This window comes from Lygodium microphyllum, chromosome 5 (assembly GCF_053477565.2).
Source record: "Lygodium microphyllum isolate KBCC chromosome 5, Lygodium_microphyllum_v1.1.10, whole genome shotgun sequence".
In the NCBI taxonomy this organism is placed as follows: Eukaryota; Viridiplantae; Streptophyta; class Polypodiopsida; order Schizaeales; family Lygodiaceae; genus Lygodium; species Lygodium microphyllum.
In genome coordinates, this window is record NC_141139.1 from 128,768,946 (window position 1) to 128,782,645 (window position 13,700).

The 13,700-nt window shown below is 42.3% G+C and overlaps 1 long non-coding RNA gene across 1 annotated transcript; it reads right to left on the reverse strand.

The window, feature by feature from the left end:
• Positions 1-11,537: 11,537 nt before the first annotated feature.
• On the reverse strand, positions 11,538-12,392 carry LOC148036392 (uncharacterized). Its single transcript, XR_015691019.1, has 3 exons — positions 12,228-12,392; positions 12,011-12,088; positions 11,538-11,885 (listed from the first exon to the last, which is right to left on the reverse strand). It is a non-coding gene; the product is annotated as an uncharacterized LOC148036392 (long non-coding RNA).
• Positions 12,393-13,700: the final 1,308 nt, after the last annotated feature.

The window sequence follows — 13,700 nt, forward strand, 5'->3', positions numbered from 1 at the left end:
TTCCAACCTCCCTCCTTGTGTTCGCCGTAATAGTCGACTTTGTCTTCAATGTTTGTGCTTCCCTCGTCTTCTGTGGCAGCAACTTTCTCGTCTTCGTCTTCATTCCAAGCACCTCTGTCGTCCTTCAACTTCAGAAAGGCTTGTCTCTTTTGCTACTATCAGCTTCATCTCACCCCTTCGTTTAGCAACCTGTCACCTTCTTCCTCCTATTCTTCTTTTTGTCATCTTCACTGCAGCCTGGTTCTTCTTCACCCCGTCCGTCGTTCTTCTGTCCTTCGTCATCTCTGTCACAGCAGCCTTCAATGAAAATCTCTTCCTTCAGTTTTTCTAACGCAGCAGCGTCGCCAATGCTTTAATGCCAACTTTTCCTTGTTCCCCCATCTCTTCGATTGCAGAGCGCACTTTTTCCTCCCAGATTAGCGTCATTCTTCCCTTGAAGTCGTAGAATATCATCTTCCTTCTTCTCCATTTTTGTCTTCGTCCTGTTCCGCCAAAAGCACTTTTCAAAAACACAAAAGCTTCTCTTTTTCCCCCCAAAGCACGGCTCCTTTCCCTTAAAGCACGGCTCTAGAAAAAGCCCCTATCCACATATCTTTAGAAGGTGAGGAAGACATCATTTCCATGGCCCTCACATGCCAAATTCACATGACTGTATGCACCCAACAAGCATGTGAACATGACAACATCCCTTTTCTTGCATACACTTGAAGAGATCTATGGCTTGGTTACCATCTAAATTTGTGCCACATCCTTTTATCATTGCATTAAAAGATGCAACATCTTGGACTGGCAGACTGTCAAAAATGTTTAACGCCTTGGAAAGGGAATCACATTTGGCATACGTGTCAACCAAAGTGTTGCCAATAAAAATGTCATTCTCAAGATGTTTCATTACAATTTCCATATGGACTTCCTAGCCTTTATCCACAACCACCATGTTGCCACAAGCTTTTAAAGCACAGACAAATGTGATACTATCCAAAGAGATATCCTCCTCATGCATTTGTTTGAATAATTGTAATGTCTTGTCTCCTTGATCCTGTTCAACATAGACTGAAAGCAACCCTTCATACTCGCTACTATACTCATACGCAGAGAATAAATGTAATCACAATAACTAAATATGTACAAAGTACCAAATCCCATGCACAACTTTTGGGTGGTTTACACACCTTGAATGCGCAGCAATACGACATCCACCCCCTCTAATCCTGCGCATCCTCCGGATGGGCCAACTACCCATGATCATTATCATCAAGATCCACAAACAAATCAATCTCTTCGTTATGCATTTCCGGTAGATCAACAAGATTATCAGCCATATCATCTGTCTCTTCCATTGGAATTTCTTGTCGTTGCTCTTCTCTTGAAAATTCTTCCAATGCATAATCCTCATCATCTCTTTTCTTGAAAATCTTGATTCTTTTTCCAGCAATAGGCACTCTAAGCACTGTCCCATCCAATTCAGTCAGCTCATATGTTGCATTATCAAAAATATGTCTAACTATGTATGGCCCAAACCATCTTTTCACCATCTTCCGAAGTGCAGTATGCTGATTTTCAAGACTGCTATCAAACACCAATACCCAATCTCCCTCTTCTATTGCTCTTGGTCGCAAACGATGCCTGCTGTCAAACCTGTCCTTATTTCTCAGTCTAGCAACCTTCAACCTGTCAATAGCTAGCTGAATATCCTCAGGTCTCCTCTCCAACTGTCGAATCCGAAGAGCTAAGAGCTCCTCTCTCGTCAAATCCTCCTGCCATGGTAAAACTGACCAAGTCAAAGCACAAGTCTCAATCGGCATAACAGGTTTCTGACCATACATCAACTCTGCAGGCATATATCCTGTGGTAACACTATGAGTCGTACGATCAGCCCATAAAGCAAATGGTAGAAGTCTTGGCCATTCTCCAATCCGTCCTCTGCATGCTTTGGCTAATGCTTTCACTATCGGCGGATGCCCTCTTTCACTCTTTCCATTTCCCTCTGGATTATATGCTGTAGTTAGAGCCAACTTGATTCCTAGCTGAGAGAAAAACTCCCTAGCTTCATCTGCATCCAATTCACCACGATCCGCAGTGATCTTATCCACACAACCATACCTGCAGAAAATTTCCTCCAATAAGAACTTACACACTGCACTAGTGGTCTTCGTTCTCAAAGATCTGCCCTCAACATGATTGGTAAGATCCTCTCTACCCAAAACAATGTATCTCATCTGCCATAGACCCATAGGCATGGTAACCAAATCAACTACCCACTTATAATGAATGCATAGCAGATAGGTCGGATGAAGCTCATCTCTATGACGCACTACTGAATACATCTGACAATCTCTGCAAGTCTCAACAAAGTGAGAAACATCTCTATACATGCCTTTCCACCAATATTTCTCCTTGATTTTCTCATAAGTAGCCCATACTCCTCTATGACCAGCCCAAGGACTCTCATGAAACTCCCTCATCACCTGTAACTGTGTCTCTCTATCGCAGACAACCCGCAAAGGTAATCCGCCTCTTTTCTTCGGATGCTTCCAAAGAAATCCGTCCTTGAGAAAATAACCATAGGCTTTCCTTCTGATCTTCTTGAACTCTTCATCTGTCATTTCATCTCTTTTGCTTAGTGTACTAAGATACCTGCCAATCTGTAACCAATCTCCAACATAAAGTTCTTCTATGAAAGCCACAATATCATAGACATGACAAACATGATCAACCATAGTGGCTGAAATTTCTGCATCATCCTCTTCTGCAAGTAGAGTCTCCTCATCATCATATCTGGCTCTAGACAACATATCTGCCACTGGATTATCCTTCCCTGCTATGTGTTTAAATTCCGGATTTAATGACTTGATGTATGCAATCCATCTCAACATGGCTATATCCGGAGTAGAGCAACTCGTGATCATACCAATCAATGGCAAGCAATCTGTCTCTACCACAATTGAAGCTCCAATAAAGTACTCTTTGTCACATTTGAGAGCCATGACAATCCCCAATAACTCCCTCTTGATTTGCGGATATCTCCTCTATCTCTCGTTTAGGACTTTCGCCCCAAACCGAATAGCATACCTTTTCCATCTGCATCATCTTGACCCACAGCCCAACCTATGCCAATTGGACTAGTGTCAACTGTCAATACAATAGGCCTATCACAATTATAATCCGCTTTCCTGAGAGTAGGAGCATTCTGCAATAACTTCTTCAATTTCCGCATGGCTTTAGTGTGGCTCTCGTCCCAATAGAATTTCTGCCCCTTTCGAAGCAGCTGATACAAACAATCTGCTATGTGTGCAAAATGAGGTATCCAAATCATATAAAACACACAAGCACCAATGAATCTCCGTATCTCCGAAGTAGTAGAACAATACTCTGCAATCTTGCCTATAGCATTCACCTTATCAGGTGAGGGTTTCCTGCCATAATATCCACACATATGCCCAACAATGACAACCTCATTCACTCCAAAAACAGATTTTTGCCCTGAAAGTGTCAAGTTCACTTCTTCTAACCTGGCCAAAATCTTCTCACATGCTGAAATATGATCAGCCACAAAGTATCTGCATCCCTGCTCATTTAGGCTCTCATTCTTCTCTTCTTCTGCACACCCGTTAATGGGCACATCATCCAAGAAAGGCATAGTAAGCTGAGGTATGTAATCACGAAGGACCTTATGCATGGCATTCATCATATGCGCAACAGAATTAGTGGCACCTTGAGGCAAGGTACACATCCTGACAAGCCCAATAGGAGTTCTCATGGTGGTTATGTCCCTGCTTTCCAAAGCCAGCTGAAACTGATCATATCCTGAATACAAATCACCCAAAGAATAGATGGCACGTCCAGCAAATGCCTCTGCAAACTCATCCACAACTGGACCTATACCAACATTCCTAATAGTAACTCTGTTCACTGGCTGCATGTCCTGAATAAATCGAAGAGTACCATTCTTCTTTGGAACTGTAAACCACCTGTTTGAGTATGGTGTAGATGAAGGCTCAAGGATTCCCATCCTGATTTTCTCATTCAATAAATCAATTAGCTTTGGCAAGTGTGCTTTAGGCACTGGAATAGGTCGGAGATTCCATGGGATATGAGGAATAGTAAAAATGACCATAGGAGCAACAATATCAGGATTCACACATCCAATCTCATGTGGCAAAAAAGCAAATCCCCTTCCATGATGCTCAAGCATATCCTGAAAGCATTGCTTCTCTATGGGTAACAAGAAATCACCATTTCCAATTTTCAATTTTGCAAGTGTCTCTGCTGAAAACTTATGACCAATATGCTTCGGATTCCTTAAAATTTGCTGTTTAGCAGCCCTCTCTATTTGTTGATCACTGTCAGGTGGAAGCGGTACAGCAACCGGCTTCACCTTCTTATCCACAGTTTTGTATTTCGTGTCAACCCTGGCTTCATTATGCTCTTCTGCATTACATAAACCTTGCTGTAAATCAGCAATTCTGCATTCCAATGGCTGAATATTCTTAGCCCTCTGCTCTATGGACTGCATAGAAACAGCCCCAAACTCTGAATGCTGAAATATTTCAGCAGTAAACTCTGTTGGCTGAAAATTTTCAGCTCTCTGTCTCTTTGAAAGCTGATCATAACCATCTGGAAACTCTGTTTGCTGAATTTCTTCAGCACTCAACACTCTTTGCTGAGTTACCTCAGTCTCTAACTCAATCTGTGACATAAAATCTGCAATTTCATGAAACATGTCCAGGGACTGCACTAATACATTACCATGACAATTCAGCATATCAGTTTTCAGCATATCTCCCATCTCTGCCATCGTATCTGCACAAATCACACTGTCATACATTCCATCTATGTGCTCATCATCCTCCAAAATTCCTGCATTTTTCAAATTTTTCTCCTTCCTGCATATATACTGCCTGGCAGCTCTAGGCAACCTAGAAGTCTTCTGATAGCTCATCGAACTATTTGCTGAAATCCCAACATAACCGGAGGAGAAAACACTGCTGCTGCCAGGAGGAGAGAACTCCAATCTCCTCTCCTCTGTACCACCGTCATCTCGCGAAACGGCGGTACCTAATCAAAACTCGAATCCCTCACAGTGGGTAAGGGTGCATCTCTGAGAGTATCCCTGTTTCTAATATGGTTCACACATACAGTCATAAACTGAACTGCTCTCATACCATCTTTACTGCGAATCCGTGCATAAGCAGATCCATCATCCATGACCTTTGTTTCCATGCGCATCTCTGTAATGAATGGCTGACCAAGAATTATGGGATAAGAGCATGAATCCTGCACAAAGAAATGAAAATCCTCCTCTACATCACCAATAGAAACCCTGACACTAGGGCAAGCAGCATATAAATCACCTGCAGTGTTATTGGGGGCTCTCATACGCCACCCATGCTCTACATCCATAGGCCATCTGTTACTCTCATAAACTCCACGAACAATGAGATTAATCTCTGAACCATGATCAACCAATGCAACATAAGGCACCTGTTTCTCTCCAATCTTTACCATCGTCTCTGTAGTTGCCCTAGCCCAATGGCTCCGCGAAAAGTGACTACGCGGTATCAAAACAGGCTCATCAATTTCAGCATAATGCATAGGCTGAACCCTCTTCTCTACCTGCGGCAAAACAGAAGCATTATCAACCATAACCTCATCATCATCATCATCCAACTCTCCAATCAAAACTCCCTGTGCATCAGTGGTAGACAATGCATGTCTTTTCCTCTTCAGGACCTCCTGAAACTGATCCTGAAACTCTCTTTTTGAGATGCCCAAAATCTCAGAAATAGTGAAAGTCACCTCACTGCCAAGTATCTTATCATTAAAGATTTTCTTCATATCTGTAGATATCTCAATATCGGACATCAATCTGAATCCTGCCTGCTTTCTCTCTCTAGGCTCTTGCCTCTTTTCCCTCTTTTGAGCATCCTCCATCTGTCGATCTGGCCCTGGTCTTGAAGACGGTCCTGCAGTAGGTGGAGTAACAAACTCACCCCCTCTAGTCTTCTTAGCTGCACTTGGATTTTCTTCATCCCTCTTACGCTTCTCCTCAACAAATACATCTGCACCATGAGATTTAGCCAAATAAGCATAAATAGAATACCTGTCAACAGGCGAGTCCCAACCTGTCTCTGATCTGATGCTAGAGCCTGCACTAGTCAAAACAGTTTGCTGAATTTTCCCCTTGTTTGCAGTCTCCATAGCATAAGTCCATAGTGCGGACTGAGTCTCTGATCCCTTCACAATCTGTACTCCATATGTAGAAGCATCACCTCTAGCTGTCACATAAGAAGTACGCGCAGCCATGTCTTCCACTAACTTCTTCATTCCACCTTTACCAAAGTTGGTAGCAAGTGGAGCTCCTGTCTCAGTCAACCAAATCTTACCATCTTGCCCCCAATATACCAAATTCTGCCTCCTTGCATCCTGGAAAGAGTCACAATCCCTGCAATGCTGATGCTCCGTACTATCACACCAAATACATCTCCGATCTCTCCTAGGTGCACTAGGAGCACTCCTAGGTGCAATAGGAGCACTAGAAGAAGTAGCAGGCGCAGTCGAAGCAAACTGCTCCTTCAACTTACCCACCAACTCCGCTTTGACTGACTCAAGTGTCAAATCTGTGATACCTTTGATTATGTCATCAAGAGAAGTAGGCATCGATGGAGCGGATGGTTTTGGAGCAGAAGGTGTAGGCATCGGTCGTGGAACAGGAGGAATAGGTGGAGTAGAAACAGTAGGCACTGGCATAGGCCAAGAAACTGGCTAAGGAGGAGAAGAAATAACAAGGATAGAAGTAGGCATAGGAGCAGATGATGGTGTAGGTGTCATGGAACCATTCTGTAGGCGAGTCTTCCATATCCTCCTCTTGGTCAAAGTCGAGACTGCATCCTGAGCATCCTGCCAATTAGTTTTAAGACCCATAGGCTTCGTGCGATCTTCAAGAAGCTCACCCAATTCTTCTTGAAGAGCAGGATCTGCAGCTTGCAAGAAAAGCTCAACTTTTTCAACATCCAATGTTCTTTGTTCAATAGCATCAAGCTGACTATACCTCTCTTCGAATTCTCGAATCAACTCTGAAGCAGCAAGACCTTTGTTTGGCATGTAGACCCACTCTCGGAATGACCGTCGAGTAGCCATACCAAAGTCCTCAAGGAAGTATTCTTCTTTCAAGGCCTTCTTAAAATCTTGCCAATGTATATTTTGAATAAAAAGATCAGTCACTTTTGTCCTCAAAGCAGGTGTGACAAGACGAAGGAAGTACTTACTCATAAGTCCAGCAGGAACTCCAAAAAACCCCATCTTGATCTCATATGTCTTCAAATATGCTGAAACATTACGCCCATCAAATAGCTTCTTCTCACTCTCAACTGCTTCAATAGCCTTAGTCGCGCTGTTTGCATTCTCCTGCTCCGAATAGAGTTGCCTTTGCTGAGACAACTGCTGTTGATGCAATTGTTGTTGCTGTTGCATATACATTTGTGTTTGCTGATTTTGGAGCTGCATATACATAGACATATTCTGCAAAATCTGTTTTAGATCCTCCGTTGAAGTACTTGACGCAGCAGTCATTGATGGAGCTGAAGTAGACACAGCTGGAGTTGTAGAAGAAGCTGAAATAGAGGCTGAAGTATCTCCCATCCTGAAATTTCTGCGACGCTTTCACGTCGGGTTCACCAAAGATGTCGAAGGGTTTTCGAAAGCCAAGTCACAACCACTGAGGACTTTGAATAATTTCAGGATAGAAGGATAGATCGTCAATAGTGGCGGCCTCCACAAAGAATCATATTTATATTTCTTCAGAATAGTTACAGCAGCAATAAAAGACGAGTACAGAAGATCCTCAGAGGTATATACAAGAGGTTTAGAAAACAGTTTTAGTACAGATCATAATAATGTCCAATACTATAAGGAATTTGAAGTCACAAATCTGTTCTTGGCATAGGAGAAAAACCAGCAAAATCACTCCTTAATACGAAACATCAAAACTTGGTAAATCTCCCCTCGGGTAACAATAATTTAGTACATATGAAGATGGGAATCTTCAGTCATGAACGGACTGGGACCTTATTCTGTCATCCTACCACGATGAGATATCATTCAATATGATGGTCACATTGTCATCAGACTTCCCTTGCAGAAGAAAGTACATCATCCCTTTATAAACTCGTATGATCTTCTCTTTGCTTTTTGCACTGTCATACAGAGCCTGGTTTCTGCCACCATATTCCACCTTATTCACCGATTGCAGAGCACTTTCCCCTGTTCTCAAAGCTTCGGATGTTTGGAGCTGTGGTTCGGCTCAGACAACTATGTTGTCAGTTTCCTGGATGACATACATTGCAGGTTTGGAAGGATCATGGAAACAGAGCATGTGCTTTCCTCTTCTATGATTGTTTCAGATCATCAAGTTGAATCTAGCAAACAAGTTGATGAAGGCAGACACGAAATCCGACTGTCAGTCGGATCTTTTCCTTGATATCATCTTTTTGCCGTCACTTCAAGAGAGTTCGCCACTATCTTTGTCATTGATGTTTCATTGCGGCTCCAAGTTTGCCGAAGTCCCTCTGTCCCCTCTGTTACAGCATCGTCCTGATTGTCCTCATCCTATTGCTTCTTCTTCATCGTCTCTGTCGCAGCCACGTTCGCCCTTCCAAGCTCCCTCCTTGTGTTCGCCATAATAGTCGACTTTGTCTTCAATGTTTGTGCTTCCGTCGTCTTCTGTGGCAGCAACTTTCTCGTCTTCGTCTTCATTCCAAGCACCTCTGTCGTCCTTCAACTTCAGAAAGGCTTGTCTCTTTTGCTACTATCAGCTTCATCTCACCCCTTCGTTTAGCAACCTGTCACCTTCTTCCTCCCATTCTTCTTTTTGTCATCTTCACTGCAGCCTGGTTCTTCTTCACCCCGTCCGTCGTTCTTCTGTCCTTCGTCATCTCTGTCACAGCAGCCTTCAACGAAAATCTCTTCCTTCAGTTTTTCTAACGCAGCAGCGTCGCCAATGCTTTAATGCCAACTTTTCCTTGTTCCCCCATCTCTTCGATTGCAGAGCGCACTTTTTCCTCCCAGATTAGCGTCATTCTTCCCTTGAAGTCGTAGAATATCATCTTCCTTCTTCTCCATTTTTGTCTTCGTCCTGTTCCGCCAAAAGCACTTTTCAAAAACACAAAAGCTTCTCTTTTTCCCCCCAAAGCACGGCTCCTTTCCCTTAAAGCACGGCTCTAGAAAAAGCCCCTATCCACATATCTTTAGAAGGTGAGGAAGACATCATTTCCATGGCCCTCACATGCCAAATTCACATGACTGTATGCACCCAACAAGCATGTGAACATGACAACATCCCTTTTCTTGCATACACTTGAAGAGATCTATGGCTTGGTTACCATCTAAATTTGTGCCACATCCTTTTATCATTGCATTAAAAGATGCAACATCTTGGACTGGCAGACTGTCAAAAATGTTGAACGCCTTGGAAAGGGAATCACATTTGGCATACGTGTCAACCAAAGTGTTGCCAATAAAAATGTCATTCTCAAGATGTTTCATTACAATTTCCATATGGACTTCCTGGCCTTTATCAACAACCACCATGTTGCCACAAGCTTTTAAAGCACAGACAAGTGTGATACTATCCAAAGAGATATCCTCCTCATGCATTTGTTTGAATAATTGTAATGTCTTGTCTCCTTGATCCTGTTCAACATAGACTGAAAGCAACCCTTCATACTCGCTACTATACTCATACGCAGAGAATAAATGTAATCACAACAACTAAATATGTACAAAGTACCAAATCCCATGCACAACTTTTGGGTGGTTTACACACCTCGAATGCGCAGCAATACGACACCGCCGTGGACATAAGTCATCTTTGACAAATCATTATTGTGGGTAATAGGGTCATATTAGGGCATACTACCATAGAATGCACAATGAGAGGTGCAATGAGAAAGGCAAGGTGAAAGTGCATGATTATACAAATTTTGATGATTGTAGCATTGTTCCTAGTGAGTCCAGTGTGAAGATTGAAGAGATAAATGCCATGAAACCTAAATCTGATGATGATTATATCTTAGGTGCTTCGTCTTTTGATGCTACTCAGTTTGATAGATGCTTCATTTAATTATTCTCGGTATTACCTGCTTCATGTGGAGGCTTCTTTCCATATTACTCCATATCGGAATTGGTTTCATGCACATAGCAGCCTTACAGCTTTTGTGAAACTAGGTGATGATTCTACATTGGAGATTATTAGAATTAGGGATGTAAGACTCTAGTTGTTGCTTTTGTTTTGACAATCCCTCTACGTATAGGCTGAAATAACTAAGGTCTAACAATGGGGGTGTATATGTGTGTAGGGCATTTGAGTAGTTTTGTGCGATGAATAGGGTATTAAGCATCAATCCTACCACTATTGCTAAATTTTATGTAAATTTAAAATTTTCCTAGCACTAGCTACTATAAGTGTACTTACAAATACAATAGTATGAAAAAGCAAGAAAATATTCAAAAACACTTAAAATTTTACACATAATTGACAATGACAAATAAAAGCTGAGAAGACTCTAATGTCCCCAAATGTTAGTGTGTAAGGTGAAATTAACCTCAGTGTCGATGGATTTAGAAAAATTGCACAAAAGCCCCAATTTTATTTTATGAAATTTGGATAATCTTGTGCATTGAATACAAAATCCCCAAAATTTGGATTGAATTCATCTAATGGAAACGCATGTGCTAGTTGGGTCAGTGACTATCAAGAGAAACGAGGTTAGAAATTTTCAAATGATAATGATGGGATAGTTCGTTGTAGGCTATGAAAGCTTACGTAGGCTATCAACTACAATCAAGAGTTGTGCAACTATACATTTGATTTTGGGTTGCAAGCCTTTCAAGATATAGGCTATCGTGTCTCATGAGAAAGCAATATAACCCTTATATTTCATGCTCAACATGGTCACACCAAATACAACTCTCCACTTGATAAATCCATTGTTCATTGGTCGGGGCGGATATTGAACTAGATTAGAAACCACACATTCTAGTATAGTGTTGTTTGTAATGCTTTGTTAGACATTCCTCATCCCTTGTTAGTAGGTAAGGCGTCTTGCACTTATGATCGTACAAACCTTGAACCCATTATAAGCATTTAGCTATCTAATCCAATATCAACTTTCTTGCTTTTGAAAAGGCTATAAGTTCATAAACTTTCAACTTTAAAAGAAGGGAGACTAAGAATGGTTTATCTTCAAAGCCTTCTCTATCTTTCTACATTCAACAAGCATACTCGATTGAGGGTTTGGTTTAGCTGTGTGGGGTGTTCTTTAGTTGTTTCCTTGATTTGTCTTTCATGTTCATATGTTCTATTTTACATTGCTGCAGTTGTTAATTTGCAACTGTTATTTTGATTTTGTGGGTTGGGTATGCACAACGTGGTCATGCAAACACTATCATAAGCCAGACATTTAAGCTTCTGGTTTTGTCAAACTATGCTGCTTATTTCCGCAATTTGATCTTGATCACATCCTCAATATACCAAAATATAAGCTGAAGCAAGAAATAGATTATTGATAAGTACACCATGCTAATAATAGAGCCAAAACCATTATAATCTTATTGCTAGGTAAGATTATAAGCTGAATCTTGAGGCATCACCATAGTGATGGAAGCGTTGGATGGATTGGATTCAGATATTGTTATAGAAATCCAGTGAGAATTAAGGAAGACTATGTACAGACAGATAACTAGAATGGCAATGGCTGCGAACAGTGATGGTAAGTACAAGCAGCTAGCCATGGCGTCCGAGCGGAAGGGGAGCTGCAGAGGTCTTTCTGGGCGCCTCATCGAGCATGAGAGGGACGTGAGGGATGGAGTTGAAGAGGCTGTCGAAGCTGCCATCAAGAGCAAGCAGTTATATGAATGAATGAATATGACAGAGTCGATGTGAATGAATGAATGAAGGAACGAATGAATGGGTGTGTGTGTGTTTGAGAGAGAGAGAGAGAGAGAGAGAGACCCAGTGGTGATGAGAGGGCTGCGGGCTCCCTCTTTCATGAGCACCAAAGACCCATCATCCATAGCTCTCTTCCCGCAGCTGCGACGTACCACTCGCGAGCGTTAGAAATGCCAGCATTTGTAAGCAAATGATGAAAATGTATCCATCGCCAACACGTCTGCAAATGATCACAGGCGTTCATCGAGATGCATCGATGATCATCGACAACAATAGTTACCTGCAGCCGCTGCCGCACGAGCATGATGACCCGCACCCGCACTTGGAGTTTCCACAAGACATTGTGATCTCTCTCTCTCTCTCTCTCTCTCTCTCTCTCAGTGAATCTAATCTCTGAGTACGCTTCCTATATAGCACTTGATTTTATCCTAGTAGCAACCCCTAATTTAAAAGAAGTGAAGAATAACACATATATTAGCTGTTTTCCTTGACCTAACTCGTTTCTCGTTGTGCTAGTGAACCATTGGTGAAGTACAAACTTTCTCTCTCATCCTTGACTTAGCACACCCCTCGGTATACTGGTACAAACAAGTGAAGTACAACTTGCTCCTCAGCGCTTATAGCCACCTTACAAGATGCTTGGGGCTTTTTCACCTTAGAGTTACATTTTGATTGCTTTTAGCTCTTTCCCTAGAGGTACTATGTGACTAATGGCTAGCCAATAAAGTTGGCCAGCTATTAGCTAATAGGGTTGGATTTTTAGGATGAGTCACCTAAGTCGGTCCGATTCTGAGAGTTGGACCACCTAGGATTGGACCGTTCGATTTTGGAATTCGGACGAGTTGGGCAGAAGATAGAAGAACTAGGAGTAGGACCACCCCCGAGGTAGGAATTATTGGGACACATTCTTGAACACCTCAGAAAACTCACCCTGGTTTGCCAAATCGAGGAACTAGAGGGAACCGTGACTATGCCACTTAGAGGTAGACTCTAGGAGCCCAGTCGCATAGCTGACTAGGCTTGTAGCCCAAGGATTGACCTCTTAGACGTAGACTCTAGGAGCCTATTCGCATAGCTGACTAGGCTTGTAGCCTAAGGATTGACCTCTAGACTATAACCCAACCTTGATAGAGCATAGAGGGAGCAGCATATAGACCACGTACTACCCTTAGGAGCGACCAGAGACCATGCGCAGAGCCATACTAGATTGTAGACACAAAAGGGGGATAGCTAGAATTGCATAATCATGTCATAGATACACCCCACACAGTGATTTGTTTCACAAAAGTGCACTGGAAAAGGACAAAAATCTTGATTTTGCACCGCGCACAACGGAAAACCTAGCACTAAGTGTACATAAGTTGAGAACTATTTTCAATAACAAGGAATGCAGTCAAACTTAATAACTCAAGGAACACACCAATAGGAGGAGACCTCACAACATAGTCAGATTCTTTGGACCCTCATCAGTAGGACCTTCCAAAATGGCAGTGGGACCAGAAGGACAACAAGATTGAGGGCAAGGCGCTACTAGAGTTGCTAGGACTGATTGAGAACCTCGTGGAGCAAGAAGCAGTAATGATGTCAAGAGCAAACAGAGACTAGGGTTAGACCGAAGTGAATTCCCAGTCAAGGTCCAAGACATGGTCAACGAGTATGACATGCTAACAAGGACAGTAATCCATGGTAGGCCAGTAAAGGAGGTTGTGGAAAGCCTAGCAGAAGAGAGAAAAGCAATCAGGAGAGCACTGCA